Source organism: Manacus vitellinus, unplaced genomic scaffold, assembly GCF_001715985.3.
Source record: "Manacus vitellinus isolate BGI_N305 unplaced genomic scaffold, ASM171598v3 scaffold_10_pilon, whole genome shotgun sequence".
Classification (NCBI taxonomy): domain Eukaryota; kingdom Metazoa; phylum Chordata; class Aves; order Passeriformes; family Pipridae; genus Manacus; species Manacus vitellinus.
Genome location: NW_021938838.1, coordinates 20,497,077 through 20,519,479, shown reverse-complemented (window position 1 = coordinate 20,519,479; position 22,403 = coordinate 20,497,077). Strand labels below are relative to the sequence as shown.

The window sequence follows — 22,403 nt, the reverse complement described above, 5'->3', positions numbered from 1 at the left end:
TCATCTTTGTCCCTGTCAATAACATATTTAGAACACTAAAAATCTAAAGTAAACTTTCTTCTTCTTCCCATCTCTGCCGTGTATCTTATTTTTTTCATGTGGCTAATGAATCATTGGCAACATTAGATAAAACACAGGAGTTTTGTCTCCTGGGTTTAACAACTGTGAGAGGCATCTTGGAATACTCTGGTGTTCTCATCACTTATCAGAATGCATTGACTTTTAAAAAGGCTGTTTTCGGCAGTTTTTCATGACCTGACCTACTGTTCACCTCAAGTATTTAAATACATTATATCTATAATGAAAGAGAAGGTATTTTATAAAACAATTAATTATGATGCAATTTTCTGATCCGCATTTTCACACACTTATGGAGTTTTACATTAGACCATAACTATTTATGCATTTAGAAAATTGAAGCGTAATTGAAAATTATTATGTGTAAAAGCAGTTCTGATTAACATAATATAGAGGAATGGTAAAGACTCAAGAAAGAAAGTAAAGTGTTTCAAGCCTCTGAAGTTATAAGTGTCTTTAATCCAAATATAAGCTATCAATAACTCAGTGATTAGCGGGAATGTTGAGAATATTTGCAAAATTGTGTCATTATATTTCATAAAGAAGACTGATAATTCCATCTGGATTTAGTCTTGCTCTATTCTAAAGTCTTTCTTTTATTATGTAGCTACATATTTTTTCAATGGTGTATTTTTAATATTTTATTTTTAAATTACTTGTCAATTGTAAAGGAAAAATAGGTCCTTAAAACAAGTGGTAGCAGATTCAGAATAGTCGTTTTGAAAGAAATCCTTTGAAAAGAGAATACATGCTCAGTTCTAAATGACTCTGAATGTTCTTAAGTACACTACAGTTTCTAATTTTCTGTAGCAAATTTAAGGCTCGACTCCGTCTGACTCAAGCAAAAGAATAGTTTAACATGGAGCAATTTATCAGTGTTTCATTTCTTTTTGTCTGTCAATAGCTGATGGAAGGATATGTCTAGTACAGTTCCTGTAAATAAGTGAGGAACAGTGATAAAAAATAGAAATCTGAGATTTGGGTTGGGATTGGATTTCAGAGAGGTAAAAAGAAGTATTTTTGGGATGAATCTCCCATATTTGTCCCTGAAAAAACAATATAAAATGCTTTTAACCAATTTTAAATGTCAGTATCGTGAATATTCAGCTCCTGCTGCTTACAACAAAAGGATTTTCAAAAAGAAAAAAACAAAACCTAAAGAAGGTAAAGCCTTAGTAAGTGTTAACATCTCTCTCTTGAAATCAGTTATGTTGATTTATATCTCTTAAGGTCTAAACCACAGAAATCATACATTTTTGGAAAGAAAACCAGTTTTTACCTTAATTATCAAATCCCTTTGCAATTCTACAGTGACAGATTTGTCTGGGATTGAACCAAAGCATCCGGCTGGAATAACATCAGAGTCGTGAGGAAGGAATAGTTGTTTCATTAAGTTTTACCAGCCAAAACCATTATATATAAGACTGAAAAAGAAGTTAATATTTTGGTAGGAAAAATCCCAAACTGATGGAAAAAACATCTGCTCCATTTAGAAACCAATGGAAAATATCAGCGCAATAAAAAGAAATAGTGCAATTAAAAGAAAGGATATTGCTGAAGAAATGTAGTTTGTGGAACGTGTTTATCAGCTTTGAACATCTATTGAGGATTTTGGAGGCACTTCTCTCCAATCAACAGAAATTCAAATAATGGTACAGTATATGCAAACTAATTGTGATTTTTAAAACAGATTTCAAGAAAGTTGACATTAATTCATAGCAAACATCACAGTGCTACAGGACTCTTCCTCTTGGATTTTTCAGTCAGTAGAAGAGACAGACTTACTTATGAGGGAAAGTGCACATTGTTCTTTTTCAAGAAAACATCCTCATGCTCTCTGTACCTAAAAATAATTACTAATCATTTGGCTTTATATAATAGCAACAACTATGAAGCCATGATATTTTCTGACTGTGTTGGCCAAAATCATAGGATTCTCTTCCAAAGTTTGCAGAATTCAGTAAGTTTTGTGTGCACACAGAGTCTGGTTGTAGTTACAACATGATATAGTGTTGAAGACAACTCATTCCAGTCTTGATTGCACTACTCTCTATTCAAGTATAACTCCCTAGAGTTCAGGTAGCAAAGGTTGCAGAGCCGCTATACAAACATGAACTGAGGAAAATCCATTTAGAAACAGGTCTGAGTGTTAACCCCAAGTCATCTATAGTTTGATTAGAAGGCGAAGTTGATAGCAGAGTTAAGGTTGGATTTCATCTCCCCTGTCTTCTTCTGGAGGCTGAAAGGCTTAAAACTGGGATCATTCAGTGATCTAAGCCCAGCCTTGCTCTGAACTCCATCACAGGAGCACATCACTTGCCTCTCTGGACTGAAGAATCCAGTTTCTGATTTAGGATGCAGAGTGAATATCACAACTCTGAACTAAAAGCTTCATATAGAGCTTGATGTTCTTAGTAAACATGTGGACCTAAATCCGGATCATCTTAATTCCCACTGGTTTAAGCCTACTTGACTTGATCCAAGTCGCTCACCAATGACAAGGCTGATGTTTCGGACTAAAATCCTGACACTGGCTGGTTTGAAACAGGACTTGACAATCAGCTTCAGAGGTTATTGAAATACTGTTAATCTAAGCTCTAATTAGGTTTTATAGGAAATCTAACCATGTAGAACCCCAGAATTTTCTATTAGGCATACTTAAGGCACACGTCTGAATTTATGACCATTGTAATAAATATATAAATATTTTTATAATAATAATATTGTATAAGAATATTTTAACCTGCAGGGAAAATTTTAGATGGATTTTTTTCTAGAGTAATATGACATCAGATATCTTATTCAAACCTTTAATTGCACTAGATAAGCATATTTGTTACTATTTCTGATTCAAGAATTCACTTAGTTGGCAGCGTATTCTTTTATTCGTAAAACGTAGATTTCAGTATTGATGCCTGATCATCCCAAATCAAAAAGTCTTGAACTAAAACTTTTGGCTTGATCTTGGTTTTGAAAAATTGATTGTTTGTAGTACGAAATAGCAAAAAAAAAGAAAAACACCCATATATAGATCTATCTGCTTTAGCTAAATGCTGAGATCAGTAGGCCTTCACATGACTCGATGGGCACAAGCATTATCAATCTATAAATGAATACTTTAATAGAACTTATTTGCAGAGCTGGAATAGCAGGATGGATGAGCCCAAATGTTTTGGCCTGACCTTGTCACCTGATACGTGATCTTTGGACCTCAGTATTCCTAAGTCAGTCAAAGTCCTGCATTCTCTCTTGTCTCCATTTTGCTCTGCTTTTATCTACTCTGAAAATCAGCTCCTTTACTGATCTGACTGATCCCTCAACCTACGAGAGTTGTCCAGCTCCTGAAATTTGACTTCCAGGGAGACGGTGGGTCAGAATTCTCTAGTTTCAGACCCAGGCCCATAAAACAGTAACACATGATGCTTAACTCAAATCCCAGTTTTAAATACTTTGCTGAAAGATTGAACATGGAACCTAACCATGTTCATGTGAAGATAAATCTGGGCCTGGTCTCCTCTTTGTAACATTGTTAAGTTTATCACGCTGTCTATCTGCCTGTATCAAAACCAGACTTCCCTGGTGGAATGCTGATATTAAAAAATGAGCTCACCAAAGTCAGGAAGAACAGAGAGAATGCTCTGCTTTACTTGTCCCATTAAACTGAACCTACTATTTGCCGTTCCTTAAAAGATAGGGATCTCACAAAGAGTTGTCCTTGATGCCAGATGGGCAGATCCTTCTCTGCAGATAAGTGGGTGCTGGAAGCCTTCTACCAAAGCAATGTCTGGAATGCTGCAGATGGAGAGCTCCACGTGGACTGGGAATTAGACACAGCAGGGCCATTGGAGCTGGAGAACTCACTTAGAACTGAAAAAATATTTGTGGGTTATGCAGAAAGCCTGTTCAAAGTCCTTTTAGAAGAAGATCAAACATTGTGGAGGGAAATGCAATTTGAACCAAAATAGAAGGGACTGTGCTGTGTTCAAAGCAACAATGCTCCCAGCTGAGGGGGCCTTAGTTTATGGCTAAGTTGTACATCATGTTTTCAGAAATCCCAGAGATCCCAGATGCCAGCAGACCTCAGTTCAGGTGCTCATGTTTTGTTTCCTGGGTTCACTTTTTGAAGTTTAATCTCAGATTAAGAAAGGTGTGGATAAGAAAATTAATGGTACCTATGGAAACAATTAATTCATACACGGTATTTCAGGTCTAAATTCATAATTGTAGGTGAAATCAGCCTTTCTGAACAGCTACCAGGAACACTTATGTAGGGCACAGACTTTATGCTGGCCTGCACAGAAGAAAATTCTTATATTCAATAGTGGTTTTTTTGTTTGATTTATGTAGATCATGTAGCCAAATACTTTGTATTTTTAGCTGACATGAAAAGACTTTCTCAATACAATGTGGTTTAGAAAAATCCATTCAGTCAGGAAAAAAGGTTGTGATGACCCATTAAGGAAACATTCCTTAAACCCCAGCAGTTTAATTTAAAAATGTCTTGTTTCTTCAATTTGTTAATCCTAAACAAGCCCTGGACATTTTTGAACTATGCAACTAATCCTGAGAACGCTCACTCATGCAAATTGTTGCTTTGAACGGGAATAAAAGATTATTCTGTCAGGTTTCATATCTAGAATATGTAGGACTTCACATTTTAGATTATAGAAATGTCACTAATCGTCCAGGGGAATGAAACACACTTTGACCTTGCACAAGTACTTCTCTGCTGTCATTAAGGTAAATAGAATGAATAATAATAGCAGTGTTTGGCCTGTTTAGGATGCAAGGCAGTGTCTGTACCAAAATGCAGTTCATTACACTGAAATCGGCTTACTTGGCTAAAAATCCTTTAAGTGTATTAACATCCTCAATGCTGTGAGGAAGTCATGGGATTTTTTAAAAAGGTATGAGGCTGAATCTTCCTCCAGTGTGTTTGACATTTCTGTGAGTAGAGGGTGCCTTTTGATGGAAAGGAGCAGGATTGATTGGCTAATAGGGGTTTCTCCATTTCTTCTTCCTTCATATCTATGGATCTTCCAGCGACAAGCTCTCAGACATGGTGGGTGCATACATTTATTGTGGGAAGAGGAGGAGAGCATGAGATCATAGCCCTGGATAATATGGTCTTAGTAAATTATTCATTGTTGTGAATATAAATAGAAACATATATAGGATCTGCCTTAAGTGGTACTTCTGCAATGTGAAACACGACAGGCTGTTTCTTTGTTTCTAGTGGTTAAAGAGGCAAAAAACCTGAGACAGCTTCTGTCTTTTTGTGTTTTGTCTTTCACATTTTTAACTTCACAACCGTGTGCTTTATATAAAATAATGAAGGAATAGGGAAGAAATGAAAAAAGAACAAACACAGCAGTTATAGCAGGACAGAGCCCCTTTGCCAACACAGTACCTAAAGCTTCTTACATGCTTTGATGTTGCTCCTCTTGTATAGATTTAAAATATGTATTTCAAAACTTTCCCGTGCTTCTAACCCATAAATATTTAATTCTCAGTATTATCATCAGTCAGATCAGATGATCTATGGAAGGTATTGGTGGTAAAAGCTTCTTGTGCAGTTTGTCCAGCCCTCCAAAAGCACTCCAGTTTCACGGAGACCTTCTAAGGAGCTGATGGCAGAGGCTCCCTGGGACATTGATTGATTAATGGCTCTCTGGGACACTCTGACACCTCTGCCTGGATTCGAGATAAGAGCCAGCGGCGGTCTGCCCGAGAGCAGTGCTTTATTCGGGCAGACAGAGGGGAGCAGCAGGGAGGAATTCCTGCAGGAACGAGAGATAGGCAGCAGCTTTCTCTGGGGCAGGATAATGGGCTGCAAAGGGGAGGAACAGAGGGAAGGAGCATTTTGTAGTACTCAGGCAGAAACAAAAGACAAGACAGATGATGTTAAAGGGTCAGAATAAAAGCAAGAATAAGAATCCACAGAGAAATGAAGCTTTAAGTGTGTCAGGTTTGGTTGTGTGTTGGTTGTGGTTTTGGGTTTTTTTAGTATAGGTTTTATTTATCATCGATAACAGAGGGCTTTTGCCCTGAAGGTTTTTTTTATTCATTCTTTTATGCCACTGAAGTATATCAAACCTCTGCCAACAGGTTGACGGAGGGGGTTCTCCCCCTCTGCTCTGCTTCCCTGACACCCCACCTGGAGCACTGGGCTCAGTTCTGGTGCTCCAACATAAGAAGAACACGGAACTGTTGGAACAAGTCCAGAGGAGGCCACAAAGTTGATAAAGAGGGGAAATTTAGGTGAGATATGCAGCAGAAATTATTCCCTGTGAGGGTGGGGAGGCCCTGGCCCAGGTTGCCCAGAGAAGCTGTGGCTGCCCCATCCCTGGAAGCATCCAAGGCCAGGATGGACAGGGCTTGGAGCAACCTGGGTTAGTGGAAGGTGTTCCTGCCCATGGCAGGGGGTGGAATGGGATGAGCTTTAAAGTTCTTCCAACTCAAATCATTCTATGGTTCTGTAATTTTCTATGCTGAACCAAGTGCACTTCTCTATTACAGTAGTACCACCAATACATTTAACAGTCCAGTCCCTATTTAGTTAAAATAATGCTCACATTATAGTGGCATAAGGAAAATCCCGATAGAATAGTTAGAGTAGTTTGGTCTGCAAATGTGTGCTATTTGTGATAATTGGCACAAAGCATCTCTTGTAACAAGGCAGTTTCCATGACCCATGAACATTTCTTTCATGTAAAACAGTAAGGAATGCAGGAATTTCCAATGATCAGTATCCATTTATCCCAGTGCTGTGCCTTTGGAAGAGTCCAGAATCACATGTTTCACAAAATTGCAAAATTGTGCTGGCATTCACGGGACAGAGCAAGTTGGCTTTTCACAGCCTGTTTCTACTTGAAGTCGTTGGAATATTTTCTTGAGTAAAATGTCATCTCACAGGTTGCCTTCCTGACCAAGCAGAGCTTTGTTATTTACAAATCTAACTACTGGTAAATGTCGTGCATGGAAATAAAGGGGCTTTAAACTTTGCAAATGTCGCTTCAAAGAAAGGCACGAGACAGCCTTGGGAGAATTCCATAAACAGGGTTTGATTCAGAGAAACTGGGAATCATTGGAGGGAAAAAATAAATTGGCTTTAATGAGCTTTGACTTAGTATTCAAAGTAGGAAATTTTGACACCTCTGGGAGTACTTCGCATTAGCACAAATGAGCCAGGAGCACAAATCCTTGGAATGGGAATTATTTCAAAATGATCCCAGGCTAACATCACTGACTGGGTTTAACTGCATCCTCTTCAGTGGGAAAGGTAAGGGGGAAAGGTCCATCAGTGTATGACAATATGAACCTGTGCTTGGCGTGGAGTCTGAAAAGGGGGACCACCCAAATGTGGGGGGGCAAAGCCTAGAAACAGCGGTTGGAAGCTCCTAATCCCACAGGTGCTCTGTTACACAGGAATCTGTATTAACTGGTGGCCTTGGAGACAGAGAGCTGCAGGAAAAAGGTGAAATGTCAGGTATAGCCTGCTTGGCACAGAGGATGGAAATAAGTGAAAATCACCTTCAAGAACTCGAGAAAAAGTGTTTCCTTGGGCCTGAAAGGAGGATTTAGAAAGCTCCTCAAGGAGCTTTTATTGGAAGAGTCATTTGGAGAGATGTTTTGAGACTACAAGGATACACCATTCACTTACATCAACTGCATTACTCCTAAGAGATCCACAGTGCAGCACTCCCTTCCAAAATGCATAGGAGAGTAGGAAAACTTAGAAAATAACCTGGTTTCATATAGAATTGGTCTTTCCATAACAGGTGAGGATTAGTTAATGTCTAATTAGAGACAAGAGACAAAGAGACAAGTCTGTGCTGCTTGAAGCAGCAAAATTAAAAACATTGCATTGAAAGAAAATTATTTTTAACACATTGGTGTTAAATTAAGGCCAAAGGGTACTGTGAACCATGGTCTTATTTACTACTGGGCATGACTGCCAGTAACAACAATTTGTGCCATGCTCATTCTGTTTGCTGCAATAGCTCTGAGATGCATCACCCTAATCCAAAAGCATGAGATTAAAAAAAAGAAAGGCATTTAAAAAATATTTTTATTAGACAAATGGGCATCTAGTGGCATTTTGGTACCTATAGCTATTTAAAAAAATTTCAACTAGATGCCCTACATTAATGAAGGACCTTAAGAATTAAGGTTTGTCATTCCTTAAGGAAGGAAAGGCACCTTCTTCCCCAGGTCTGTGAGATGTTGGCCATGCCTTTCTCACAAACGTAGGCCTTTAATGTCAAGGTTGCTACAACTGAAAAGCAAATCTGTGAGGGGAGTTTTACCGGTTTAAAAATTTTGAAAGTACCATCTCACTAGGGAAGAGGTTTGGAAATAAAGGGATAAGCTAATTATTTATAATTAGGTCAAACTGGGTAGGCTGACTGCCATAATTAACAATTCCTAATGACTAGCCTCAGGGATTTTTCTTGAATATACCGGGTGAAATTTGGTCAAATGGATATCTATCCTGCTCTCCTGGAGTGAGAGCATTCCCAGCTCCCAGCTGAGGCAGACTGTGAGCAGGGGAGCGTGGTGGGGCTGGGAGCAGATGTAGGTTAGTGTGCTGAAAGGCTGAGCAGCCTGGGAGAACAGGAGGGAAGTGTGTGTGGGCTGGGGAAACAATCCCAGGAGCAGGGAGGGAGCTGGGTGAAGCTTGCAAGGGGTTAGAGATCTGTGCACCAAAGCAACCGGCAGAGTTGCTTAATTGAAAAGGAATCTCTAGGAAATAGAGGAGGAGGATTCCTGAGGCTCCCACAGCTCAGGGCAGGCTCACAGACTGAGGTAACTGGAGGTGCAGGCTGAGCACAGAAATATTTCCCACAGTCAGGATGAGTCAGAAACGTTTCCCTTCCTACAGGTCCTTGCAGGGCGAGCTCAGCCGAGCTCCCGTGGGATCCCACACTGAGCCTGTGCTGGTGCCTGTGTCTGGCTGTGACATCCTCCTCCAGCACAGCACTGTCCTGCATGTCCTTCCTCACTGCAGGAACATTCCCTTCCTCCAGCCTGGCTGCTTCAATCTTCTCTGAGACACATATAAAACGATGAATAATAGTCGAGTGGATTCAAGAAATGATTAACAGCAAAGAGGATAGAAAAGAATCAGAGACTGAGCTACCTCAAGCCCACTTAAGAAGAGCGTCATACACACCTTGAAAGATAGTGTGAGTAAGAGTCCTGTCATGGCCCTTGTGTAGCTTTCCAAACTCAAAAATTTTTGATTCAGAATTTCAGGTATAGCCAAGCCTTGGCCTTCCCAAGCAGGATCATAGCAGAGGGCCTCACCTGTTCCACGGGGACACACTCCCTCACGTGCTTTGTTGACCAAATGTATTTGCCTGAGGAGGAGAGAGAAGACATTAAAATGACTGGCACAAATCATCTAATACATAATAGGAGACAAAACAATTGATTCATAATATCGCCTATAGCTCAAAAAGTGCTTTTCCATCCCCACTGACCTCAGGCTCAGACGTTTTTAAGAAGATCTCCTGGTCTTTCACAGGTGAGGGCAAATAAATGCACCCAATTCCATTTCTCTGATTTAAGCAATGTTGTTGCCTCTCTGCTGCCTCTTTGGAAATGTGTCTGGGTGTGGGGTTTTTAATTCAGAGTTAAAGTGGCTGTCTGAGGAAACCAAGTGGTTTAAGGATCTACAAGGCCCACAGCTATCAAGATACACAATCAAAACACAGTTTACTAGAACTGTGTGACAGATGCAGACACGACATTGATGGGCATTTTCAAATCACATATTGTTTTCATTGAAATATTCATGCCCCCAAAAAAGACAAACACAATCCCTTACAAAAATCAAAACATTTAGTTTTGACAGATTTTAAACACATCTCCCTGTTGCCATTTGCATAAGTTTTCATTTGGAAGTTTATTTCAAATTCAGATAAACTTTCCCTCTGAACTATACAAAAGTGTTCTTGAAATGCTGAAATCCAAAATGAAGTGTTCATTGTAGATCAAAGTAAATGCTTTCATCCTCCAGTAAGTTTCAAATACGTTCCTGTCCATACACCAAACTTGAAAAACAATGTTCCGACAAATTAACATTTTTTTCAATTAAAGAAAAGTGAGGAAAAACTTAATCTGGAGGTAGCAATGGCAGCCTCTGGATCAAACACAGCCAGACACTCGTGGTGCCACAATTCTGTTCGAGTATCTATCACTGGAATGACAATGAAAAATGACCTTTGTATTGCACATTTTGGTAACTAACTGCAGTCAGGCACTCGGAGTGTACTTTTCTCTCTCTTCTCTGATGGTTACTCTCTCCAGGTTACCATCACTGTCTCACTGCACATTTTTGCAAGTCTCAATTAGCCTCCCACCTGAGTTAAATGTTCCTGTTCCTGCTGTCTTCTTGCAGGAGAGGACTACTGGGGGGCAGAGTTTTAGTTGCAGCGCTGGAAAGGACATTACCCCGGACCCGATGAACAACAATACACCATTGTCCAACAATTAACAGAACATTTTAAAGAGGAGCATTGAAGCCTGCAATTCCCAGGTATGGCTGTCAGCCTGGAATTTCCATGCTGGCGCCAAGGGGGGATGTAGCTGCCACTGGAGGAACTGTGAACTAAGTGAATGAGTTGTATTGAAACTGGTACTAAAAGAAAAGACTCGTAACCAACACAAGACTGTTCATTATATATATAAAAAAAAAAAAGTAACAAAACCAAACCAAACCAAAAAAAAAAAACCAAACCAAAAAACCCCGAAAAAACCTTCCTCCACATTTTAAACTAACGATGACTTTTAGGTATAGTGTAATTATAGCACAAGCGGGAACCCATCTGTCAGCCAACTTTCAAATGTAAAGGTTGTGCCTACAAAATGAAACCATATATTCCCATTAGTTGAAGCAGTTGATTTCCAGTTTCACAATATTAGTTTTAATGGTGAGACTTTTAGAAAGTCTATGGATTTCTTTTTGCTATTGATCTGTGGGGGAAGGTGGCACGTTTTGAACTGATCAGAGTTGGGAAGAGGGTGACATTGGTGCCAGCAAGGTTGTGGATATAAGTGACTCTTACAGCTGCCCGGAAACTGGCATTAGAATAACCTTGGAGGAACGGTCTGTCAGCACAGCCTGCACAGCCAGAGCAAAAAGGATTAGCAAGAGAAATTTTGATGAGGGTATTTACTACTAATGACCACCTTCAAAATTGCCTTTTATCTACAGCTTTTCAAAGCGTTTTCCATTCATTAAGCCTTATAAAACCTTTGTAAAATTGGTAGAAGATATAGAAATGCAGATATCTTTGTGCCAAAACACACAGTAATAAATTGACAGAAAAGGGCAGCAGTACACACCAAACATTATTTAAAATAGGAATTGCACAACGTTACAGTGATGCTATCTCTCTGTTAATTAGAGTTGGACCAGAACAGGGGAACAGTCCTGCTCTTAATAAAAATGGTGTGGAATAATCTGTAAATAGTGCTCAGGGTTTCTGTTTTGTGTTGTAGCAGTAAGACAGATGTATGTTATGCAGTGATATAAAAAAAAATGTTAGGAATACGAATGGCACCTGTTCTTTTATTGTAATGAAATCTGTTTCCCAAACTGCTAACCCCCAAGAGATGAAACAAGTGAGTCAGACAGACCTACTAAACTGATGAGCTGAAAACCTTGAGATTTAAAAAATAATAAATGTAGGGTCTTTTTTCTTCTTTCTTTTTTTTTTTTTTTAAGATCTTTTGAACCTTTACAGTTGTATTTCCATTCCTCTGTGGACTCAAGGAACATGAAGAAGGAAGGAGGGAGGGAAGGGAAGAGGGAGGGACAGAAGGAAGGAAGGAAGGAAGGAAAATTGGTATTTGGATGCTCTTTTATGACTGTCATGATAAACAAAGCTTTAGATGTGGAGTTTTTGATAAGTCCTTCCTTCCCTCCTTCCTTCCTTCCCTCCCTATCCCCTCCCTCCCTCCCTCCCTTCCTCCCTTCCCTCTTTCTTTCTCTACACACTAATTCAAATAATACATTAATTCTCAGTGTTGCTGTTTAAATTTCTGGTTCTTCGAAGCCCCCCAAAATTCAGCAGTTGCTATAGGAGCAATGTTTAAGGTGTATCAATACCATTAGTATGTCCCATAAAAACACAAGGAATTTAATAGCATTTAAGTGAAGGCTGCCAAAAGAACCAGTAAGCTGTGGGAACTCTGAAGGTACCTGCACGTGTCAGTGTGAGTCAATGTACTTTAAAAATCTTCAGAGATACTGTGAAGCTTGTCCCACAAGTCATTTCCAAATAAAAATGTGCTCCTACTTTTTTTTTTTTTAAGGGAAAGACATGAGAGATAATGCCCAGGATGACTTGGAGATCCAACCATGCCCTGCTCAAAGGGCTGCAGGGCTGTTTAGCATCAGTGAGTGGTGGAAGCTCCCTGCAGGGATCAGGAGATGTGGTGAGAATGAAGGGTCGTTTTCACAGTGAGTAAAACGTGCATCCACTTTGGGTGGCTGCCAGGAAATTTCGTTATTTAGCTCGTTTTCCTACTGCTTTATCATTTCAGCTCATTAGAGCAACCAGAATTGAACTCAATTTAAAAATTAATAAATATTTCTGCCAGTTCAGTGATGCAGAAGAAAGCTGGATGAGCACCAGAGATGGTACACTGACAGTGTGGAGGAGGGTGAAAGAAGGCTCTCTGTGGCTCCCCCCATTACATTCCTAATGGTTTGGAGAGGGAATGTATGGAAATTTGCTCTTGAATTTTCAGAGGATGTGAAAATCCCCACTAAATTAGTGTAAAGGCCTGACCATGCCAATAATGGTTATAATACAGTTGTTATAAAAATAAATGAAAGCTTTCTAGGTAAGCCAACTTGGAGAAGTCAGGTTTTCGATTTCTTAGGGCTGTAAAGCTGCAAAATTGTTGGGAACTTTGTTAGGAAATGGAATTGGGAGAAAATTGTTGGGAAAAAAGGAATCACTTGTTGAGTGAGAAGCAGCACCCACATTCCTGAGTAGAGTTCAGTTTGCAGTCGTGCTGATAAAAATATTCCCATTCTTGGTTAATCTACTCTTTAACATCCTGGCTCTGCCCATTGAAATTCACTGTAGGATTTTTTTCCACACAGTTTATTTCACTGTATTTTCAATTATTTACATAGAAACCAAACTAATAAGCAAACAAAAAATTGCTCAGTTTCACAAGAAAATGAAAACCTTCAAAAAGGTTCATGGAGCACAGATACTTTTACAAGGAGAATGTTGGGAAATGCTTTGGTAAAAAAGGACACAAGATTTAGGGTTCTTTTGAAGTCTGCATGAGACACCAGTAGAGCTTTGAAGTCTTTTGAATGCTTCTTTTATATACCATTGGCACACAACTCCGTTAAAACACTCAACTAATTTTTGATCATATATATGAAAAAGCATAGAATAAGCATGTGGATTTCTTTTCAAAGGCTTGTTGGCTATCAGAGTACTGCTGGAAAAAGGCAGCTCCATTCCAGTACTTAATGTGCCTTAATAACTGCATGACCACAAACCATTAGGTTCTTCATTTGATAAGTGATTAATTTCCAGGGAACATATGTTAAGAGAATAAAATATTTCCCCAGACCTCCTCCCCAAAAGGTTCTCACAAAGCAATGTTAATGCTTCATATTTACTGATAGAAAAAGAAAAAACAGAGATGAAAAGTCAGAAGAAGAAGGTTTGAAAAATTATTCCAGCAAAACTAGTTCCAGTGTTTCAGTCAACAGAGGGAAAACAAGTATTTTCCTAATTTCTGGAAAATTCTGTAAAGTAATACAGTGGTTATGAGGAAAAAATATTGCAACTAAGTCATTTGCGAGCATGAAATGCATCGTTGCTGTTCCCTGACTTCTGAAGCTGAGTAATGCAGGTTCATAAAATGACTAAAGCTTGTTAAGAATAGAAAAAATTATTTAATCTCCTTTAAAATCAACAAAAATGTCATTATGTGGACCCCTCCCACATCCTGTTTTAGCCATCTCTCCAGACAGCTCAGTGTTCAAGCTCCTGGGGAGGGGGGTGGGGGGGGTGGGGGTGATGATGGGGGAGGACAAGGACAGGATGGGAAGATTTTCTGCCCAGACTCTGTAGAGAACTTAGCTGCTGAGTAATAACAGGTCTTCACTGCCCATCTGCAAACTGAGATTTATTCCCCTCCTCCTCCTCAAGTCTTCGACATCGTCTGCATTTGCATGGGTTTTCCTAGGGAGAGGTCAGTGATGACATGGTTACTTTTCCTCCTGACAGTTCCCACAGCCGAGCTCCACATCTTGGCAATGCTGAAATTTCACAACAAAAACAATTGTCAGGATTGTTTTAATCTTAGCTCGAACAATTTCACTGAAACTTCTCACTTACTTCATTCCTCCAAAAACTTGATACGTTTTTTTTTCTAACCAAACCAGGAAAAAAATTAGTCTGAATTGTTTATCTTGGACAATTTATGAATGTTTATGTGAGTCTCCATCCAGGGTGGATCTTCAACGCGAAGTTCCAGTGCTGTCTCCAGTTTTATTGTTTAAAGACAGTTCAACAGGGTTTTCAAGAGTCTTATGTCAATGCAAATGTTTGAAAAATTATGTACAACTAAATCTGTCTTTAAAACTCCCTCTTTATTGTGTAAGCTTTCAACACATGGACTTAAATATCAGTCATCTGAAGTCATCTATTTCACCTGTCTCATTAGAGGATTATATGTAACAGCTATAAGAATATAAGGGTTATATAAAATTGTATCCACTATTTATGTATTATTGTATCCAACACATATGTCCTTTCCATATGGGATGTTCTCACTGTACAGAACATGGTCGGTTCCAAGTATAACTCAACAGAAGCATTCAACCTTTGATTTTAAAACTGTTACATCTCCACTTCAACAGCCCACGTTGAAAGGAAATTCCAGATTGTGGGGGGGAAATGGCTGCCAATCTGAATAAGGAGGAACACTGTCAGATGGCAGGGAAGTATTTGTACTAGTTGTATTAACAGAAGCAATGACCTTTACACACTCCAAAACAAGCCATATGGGCCCTGGATCACAGCAACCGTTTATCAAGAAAAACTCTTGAATCATTTCAAGTGGTGTTCAAACACAGCCATGAGAAGCCTGAATACAAAAAGCTCCTCCAAAATATGTCTCTGAAAGAGGGAAGCGGCACCAAATTTTGAGGTAACTGCTATTTCAACCTTCAAATACTAGAGTAAAAAATTTTTTTGCATAAATTTTGGCCTATCCATTGTTGGGGATGGAAAACAGATGGACTGCAGTTTAGCTTTGCAGCAAGACTCCAAATTCAATTCTCTGGCTTGTTCTTAGCAGAGTTAATGAAAGTTGAATAATATGCACTGGCAGCCCCTAAAACCCTCTGTGGTTTTCTTTCTCTTTTCCTTGGCAGAGTGAGACCATTCTGTATTAAATTTGCATATGGCCACCTTTCTCCCTAGAGTAACTCCAGTGATTCATCTGACCATATTTCTGGGGAATACATGCCCTAAACTTTAGGAACTTTGCCTTCATGGGCAATCTCCATACTCCTTACAGCTTCTCAAGTGAACCAGAAGGACCTGCAGAAGTGAGCAGTGATTTAGTATTTACCTTATTTATTCATTAAACTGGTGAGAGTGATATTATGCTCCTCTGTGACAACACTGATCTTTAACTGAAACAAATTAAACCCATACCATAAATTTTCCTAATGGAGAGTAATACACTGAGTTGTGGATGCTTGTGGCAAGGATATTAATGGAGTACTCAGGGTGACAAACAGAACATGTTTTAAATGGAATCTAAAAAATATTAAGAAAGAAAATATCGTCTTTCAGGGAGAACAACAAAAACCCCAGAGACAAATCAAGCCCTGTAACCTTTGCTGGGGATAGCATGGGTAGAGTAAAAAGAGCACACTGAATTCTGCTTGGAGAACCTCAAGGAGAGGAGGAGCTCTTGTGTCAGAAATCAGGGCTAATGAAACCTGCAAACATTTCAGTCTTCTGAGTTTAAATGGTAAGGGGAATTCAACCTGAATTTCTGAGAGAGGGGAAACTCTTTGCCAGACAAATAACTCTCAATTTGGCCCATTAAGAGCAAGAGTCTTTCACCTAGTGAACACTCTGCTTCCCGGCCATTCCACTGTGAGCAGGGAAGCTTCCACGATTTGGAGGATATATCATGTTTTATGGCAATGCTCTGACGTGACAGACTCGCTGCTCGGACAGCACTGAGGTACTGAACCTGCAGGGGAGCCCCGGAGCACAACAGGGTTGGAAAAGAACCCGTCAGAGAACAGATGAAGTTTTCTAGAAATCTGTCACTCTTCTTAAAGATGAATGGGCTCATGGGAGAAAGGGGTTTTAGAGCTGCAAGATTATATTTGAAGTCAGTGGGGGTCTAGATGCTTTCAAATGTTGCACCCTCCACAGACCTGCAGGGCCTGTGAATGGAGCTGTTCACACCTGCCAGGACACAGAGCAGCCCTTTCCTCTACAGTGGAAAAAGCCTTCTCCCCATATTGACCTGCCTGTCCTGGATGTGCTTTGGTGTTGGTCTCCACCATGGCAATGCAATCAGGGTGGTGGCTGAGGTGAGCACTGAGGGTTGAGTCCCTCTTACACCCTCACACACTCAGATTATCTTTTTTGTCTTGTAGGCTTCTATTTCTCTCCCTAAAGGACATTGTACCAATCAGACAAAAAACAATTTGCCTGAATCTTTTCTCCTCCTACTCTTCCCTGAAACAGTTTTCAAGACAAATAGTAGTCAGCTCAGGGAGACCAGGATGGTTGAAGGTGAGCTCCTCCCCTTCCCCTACTGCCTGGCCTTTATACAGAGGCACCCTTCCTAGAAATGCTTCTGTCCCACCATTTCCCAACTCCCCAAAATGAAAAATGTTTTCTGGCCAGAGGGGTGGTGGGTTTTGGTGGTGTGGTCACAGCACATTGTTCTCCTGGCAGGCGCAGCTCTGCAGTTGGCACCGACGCTGCTCCCAGTGCAGCCTGGGGGTCCTGTCCGCCAGGCAGGGAGCCCTCAATCCCTCAGCCACCAGTGACTATTCCAGTTTGTGGGTCCAAGGAATATCTCATAAATTTTGCAGCCAAAACAAACTGGGAACAAAGAAGATAAAGTCTGTGGCTTACAGGAAAGGTCCCAGCCTGGGCTCGTCAAGCCGGGTTATTACAGTGACCTCCACAGATCCAAACAAACAGAGCATCTGCGTGTTCCTGAACCTTGGCTCACCTCTGGTACATGTGATGGGAAGGGACTGTGTCTGCAATGCATCACTGGCATATGGCTTCCTGCACTGCACTGGAAGGTTAGTTTGGGTTCTCAACTTTAATAGGTGCAGAGGGAGTCTAGTACTCTTTTATTAGCACGACCCCATATTGACCTCCATGCTAAAAAAAGCAGGGACTTTCATTTCATCTCATAATCCACCAAGGGCAAATAAACAGTCAGAAATTCTAGTCTTTCTTTTTCCCCAACTCTCATTAAAACTGTGGTCTCCGTTATTGTCATGCAGACACTTTGCACTAGTTTTTTATTGCAGTCAAGTACAGATGCCCTTTTTATTTTGAAGCAGAGTCAATAGCAAAGCTTTTTTACTAAAGTTTCTGATTATCTACTATGGCTGAAAGCACTTTACCAGCAATAGTCTCCTTGGAATATTCAGGGTTATGCACAGCTTTTAATTCTTTAAAGAGTTTGGCGATAAATAGCTTGTGTATCTCATGATCTCACTCGAAAAGCAGCCAACAGATCTCTGAATGTGCTCGTCCACTTCTCCCACCACCAAGATGCTGGTGCAGCATCAGGAAGGTGAAGGTGGTGATGCAAAAGCCATGTCAGTATTAGGGGGCTTTATAATGCACCCCCAGGCACAGCACACAGCCCGTGTGCACGTTCTCAGTGCTGCCCTGGCTGTGTGTTCTGTAGGGTTTCTGCTGAACTTACTGCTCTGCATTTGGAGCAACTTCAGTCTTGCAGGTGGGATGGCACAGGGAGAAGGGGGTAGCAAGACAGAAAAACAAATTCTCTTTTTTGATCTACATGCTGGAAGTGTTCAAGGTAGGTTGGATGGAGCTCTGAGCAATCTGGTCTAGTGGAAGGTGTCCCTGCTCATGGCAGGGACTGGATGATCTTTAAATGTTCCTTCCAACCCAAGTCATCCTATGATTCTATGATGTAGTGGCTGATGTTGCTGGTGATTCAGTGTCTCTTAATACAATGAATTTATGCTGTTTCCGTCTTTCTTTTTAAAAATATTGCAAAGCAACTCCTATGTCTTTATTTATTTTTCTATTTTTTTTCATCCTTACTACAGTTGCACATTGTTACTTACATGGATGGAACAGTCTGTTCTTTTTGAGTGGCCATGACAAGAAAATACGTTTTTTTAGCAATTCTAAGTGAGGCACTGCGGTGTTATTGGGGGAACTTTTCTCCATGAGAGGAATCATACCTGACACCATGCACTTCAGAGCAGTCTGCAGTGCAGTGACAGGGTGTGTAGGCGCACAGAGTGTTCCTGTTCTTTCATTGAATGATGTTTAAACACAGTGCGACGTAGCAGCTTCCAGGAGTGTGGGAGCACTTGGATTCCAGCAGTGTTACCTCATTAGACTCACTATTATGAGTGCTGCCATTTATTCACAGTAGTAAATATTGTGCTGAATAGTGTGCACAGGATCTAGGCTTTAGAAAACAATACAATTATGAGAACTGAACAATCTTGAGAGATTGTGTTTAGTGAAAAGCGTTTGCTGGAGCTTTGCATGAAGCTGCAGAAATGGGCAGTTCATGGTGTTGTCGGAAACCTTCCCGAATCTTTTTTCCCGAGATAAAATTCTGAAAGAAATTAAATGTCTGAGATTAAATACGATTCATTAGAGAACAAACCTGCAGAACTCAGGGCAGTCAGCCATTCTGTCTGACCTTCTCTGAGGCTGTTAGGAGGGTGATAGATGGCTGGGTGATGACAGCTTTTGAAGTGTAGATTTCTGCTAAATCAATGGACAAGGTATGTCAAATTTCTACTCATTTCCAAGAGCTTCTGTCAGCCCCCACAAACAGCTGCTCTTTCATTCACTATTGTACTATGCTGGAGCCACAGAACATGAGAGAAAATCTTGTTCTGTGAGTTTTTATAGTTTACCACATCCAACTTTCCATTTTAGAAAGCAAAGAATGTAAACAACAGTCTTGCTTCAATGTCTCGGTAATGTGCAGCAGCTCCATAATCAATAATAGAAAATGTTACTGAAAGGCCCAATAGACCTCAAAGAGATAATGTGAGTTGGCCATTAACAGTGAGTCATTATAGAACTTATTAAGTGAAGCCTTGGGACTGTCATAGAGCCTAAAGGTTGACATAAATTTTTCATACACATTGAACTTTGCTAAATGTGCTTGCATTTGATTAATGATGACTTTCTTCAGTGCTCTAATAAGAAGAAGGAAAATATGAGCTGGGGCTGCAGCAGGGAGAAAAGGCTCCTGGGAGGAAGGACAGTGTTGGCAGCAGGAGAACAATGGGGTTTTCTACAGATGCCCTGCCAAGCATGAGGAAGTTTATCACTCCCTGAAAAATTGCTCCTCACCACCCAGGGAGAGGGCACTGAGCACAGCACGTGAGCAGGGAAAGCCAGTTTTGTAGTTGTGGAAGTGAAAATTGTAGCTTCCAAACACCAACAGAAAATTCCTCCTCGTGTCCCCTTAAACCCTCCAAATATCACAAAGAACAACCAAAAAATCCACCCCCAGCCCCCATCAGCCTCCACGTATCAGAAAGAACAATACAGAAGCTCTTGTAGTTAACAAGGGACAGGAGTGGGGTGTCTGCAAGCCCTGCTGGGGATGGAGCTGGAGGAAATTTGCCTTGGCAGTCAACGCAGTGAGTCACAGACTCATGGAATGATTTAGGTTGGAAAAGAAGACAACAACAGCAAAACAAAACCTCCACTTGCAAAAGGCCTGAGGAGCAGCATATGGATTTGTTCAATTAAAATAAACATGTTTTTCGCTTGTTTGAAATAAAAAAAAATAAAAAGGGAAAGCAATCAGTAACCTCAGTCCAAAGCAGTCACAAAGTCTAAGCCTCTTTCACTAACCACCAAAAATGCAAGACATGTCTTTGAGTTAGCTAAGGGATAGCTTTAAAAAAACTACAGAGTAAGGGTTTTTTTCTCTTTCTAGTTTTTAAAGCTGCTGAAGTTCAAACTTTTAAGCTTTAGTTTTGATTTATTTTAAAAAAGCATCCCTGTAATCAAGAGTCTGACAAACAGCTCCAGACAAGAGGACTCAAAATCTTCTCCTAGACTTAGATAGCTGAGTAATTAGGTATTAGTCCTGATTTTACAAACATAAAAGGAAAAAGAAATGTGGACAAGAGATGTGTCTATTCCTTCTCACCTCCTGGCAGGATGGGGTAGTAGACAATTATCCCCATCACCACTTATAAATTTGTCCCTCCAAAGCAGATTTCCCTCCCAGTCATGGATGGTGTTTCAGCTCTTGGTGTTCTTGATGCAGTTATGAGCTACTGCAAACGGACTAAACAAGCATGAAAAAGAAAAGAAAAAAATCTATCAGGTTTTCAGTTTGGCAGTTAGAGAACTCACAAAGACTTTGAAAATCTCAGGTTCAATTCACTGCCTGGGTTAATATTTAATTATTTATAGAACACAATTTGGCTTCACCCGAAAGTCTGAAAGACTCTTGAGAAGGACCTTTCTCTGACCTGGAAAGAAGTCTGAGTGCCACACACAGTCCATGCAGATCTCTCCCCCTTCGTGTTCTGTGTTTTCTTTCCACGGTGAAACACGAAACACTCCATGTACTCTGCAGAAAACCCCACGTGGAGAAGCAGTTGCCCCTGTCATGTAAAACCCTCCACCTCCAGAAGTTTGGAGGTCTGGGACCTCAGCAAAGTCCACTGGGGGTACACACACATGAAGTCACTGTGTCATACACGGCAAAGCTCTGCCTGGAGTGACGGCGCAGCTTCTGCCCCTCCTCTGCTGTGCCGATTCTGGGGACTTAATTTTGGAAGTGGGGTTTGCAGTTAATTAAGGGAGGGAGTGAAAAACCACAGAGCTCAAGTTGGTGGGCAGGCAAGGCCCAGGACTTTGTGCAGAAACAATTTTTTGACAAGTTCACTCATTCCCTTTCCCAAGCCATTCCTTTTCCTTCTCTCTCTTTTTGCTTTAATTTTATTTTTAAATATAGAGTGTGACTCTGGTGCCAATTGTTCAACTTTACAGTAGCTCAGCATTTAGATCAGTGGCCAAAGGGGAAACCTACACAGGGCCTACACAGATTTTTGTTTAGTGACCCTTTCAATAAAAACATGTCATTCTGAGAATGCTGCTGGATGGGGAAGACATAAAAGAATTGCAGGTGTTTGGGTTCCAGAAAGCTAAGGCTGCCTCTTTGTGAGCCTTATTTAAATTCCTATCCTTCACTTTCTCTGTGAGTTTATCAGATGCAACATGGTAAAATTTAGCATTTTGTCTTGTCAGTCAGTCAACAATATGGAGTCAAGAAAACATGCAAGCTCTTTAGAAGCTTTCCTCAGCTCTGGTGTAGCAGCCTCTGTGGCAGGAGCTCACACAAGATCACATCAATGCTGGTGGTGAGCTTGCAGGTTTGTACCCCTGTACATGGTATCTAGGACTGCTTGACATCATAGCAAGAACAGGACGGAGGCCAATGTAAGAATTCCCAAACAAACCCTCCCCTTCCCTGTCAGTGTAAGTTGGAGAGTTCCCTTAGCAACCGGCCCTGCATTTGCATTCCTAATCGATTCTTGCCAGTGAGGGCTGGTGCTCAAATGAGGGCTGGTGCTCCAACACACTGCGGGTACTCAGAGGCAGCAGCTCCTCAGCCCCGCTCAGGTGCCAGTCCTGGTGATACCCAGACAGGCAGGGAGCTGAGGATTTTTGCTCACACATGCACTCAGCTCACAAAAAAATCACTCCTGTTAACATTCCATTGACCGTATTTGGAGGGATTTTGTTGTGTCCCCCTAAATGATGCCTCAGGTAGCACTTCTAAGAGGGAAAAATGGCCAAAACACCACCTGCACTTGCTGCTGTTCCTTGCCTTACCTGGCTCAGCCGTGGTGATCCTCCTTTAATTAGGGTTTTCTTCAAGTTGTAATTAGTCTTCTAGTTCCTTCCATGGGTGTGAGGCTCAGTCCTTCCCTGAGCTCAGTCGGGAAGACAGAGACTGCGCTAAAGCAACTCGTGTGATCAAAGTCCTTCCCAGGTGGCTCAGATCCTGGGAACGCTGCGACAAACTCG

General features: G+C 40.7%; 1 long non-coding RNA gene across 1 annotated transcript; it reads right to left on the bottom strand.

The window, feature by feature from the left end:
* Positions 1-18,745: 18,745 nt before the first annotated feature.
* Positions 18,746-21,764, bottom strand: LOC108642535. Its single transcript, XR_001922640.2, has 3 exons — positions 21,434-21,764; positions 20,512-20,652; positions 18,746-18,948 (listed from the first exon to the last, which is right to left on the bottom strand). It is a non-coding gene; the product is annotated as an uncharacterized LOC108642535 (long non-coding RNA).
* Positions 21,765-22,403: the final 639 nt, after the last annotated feature.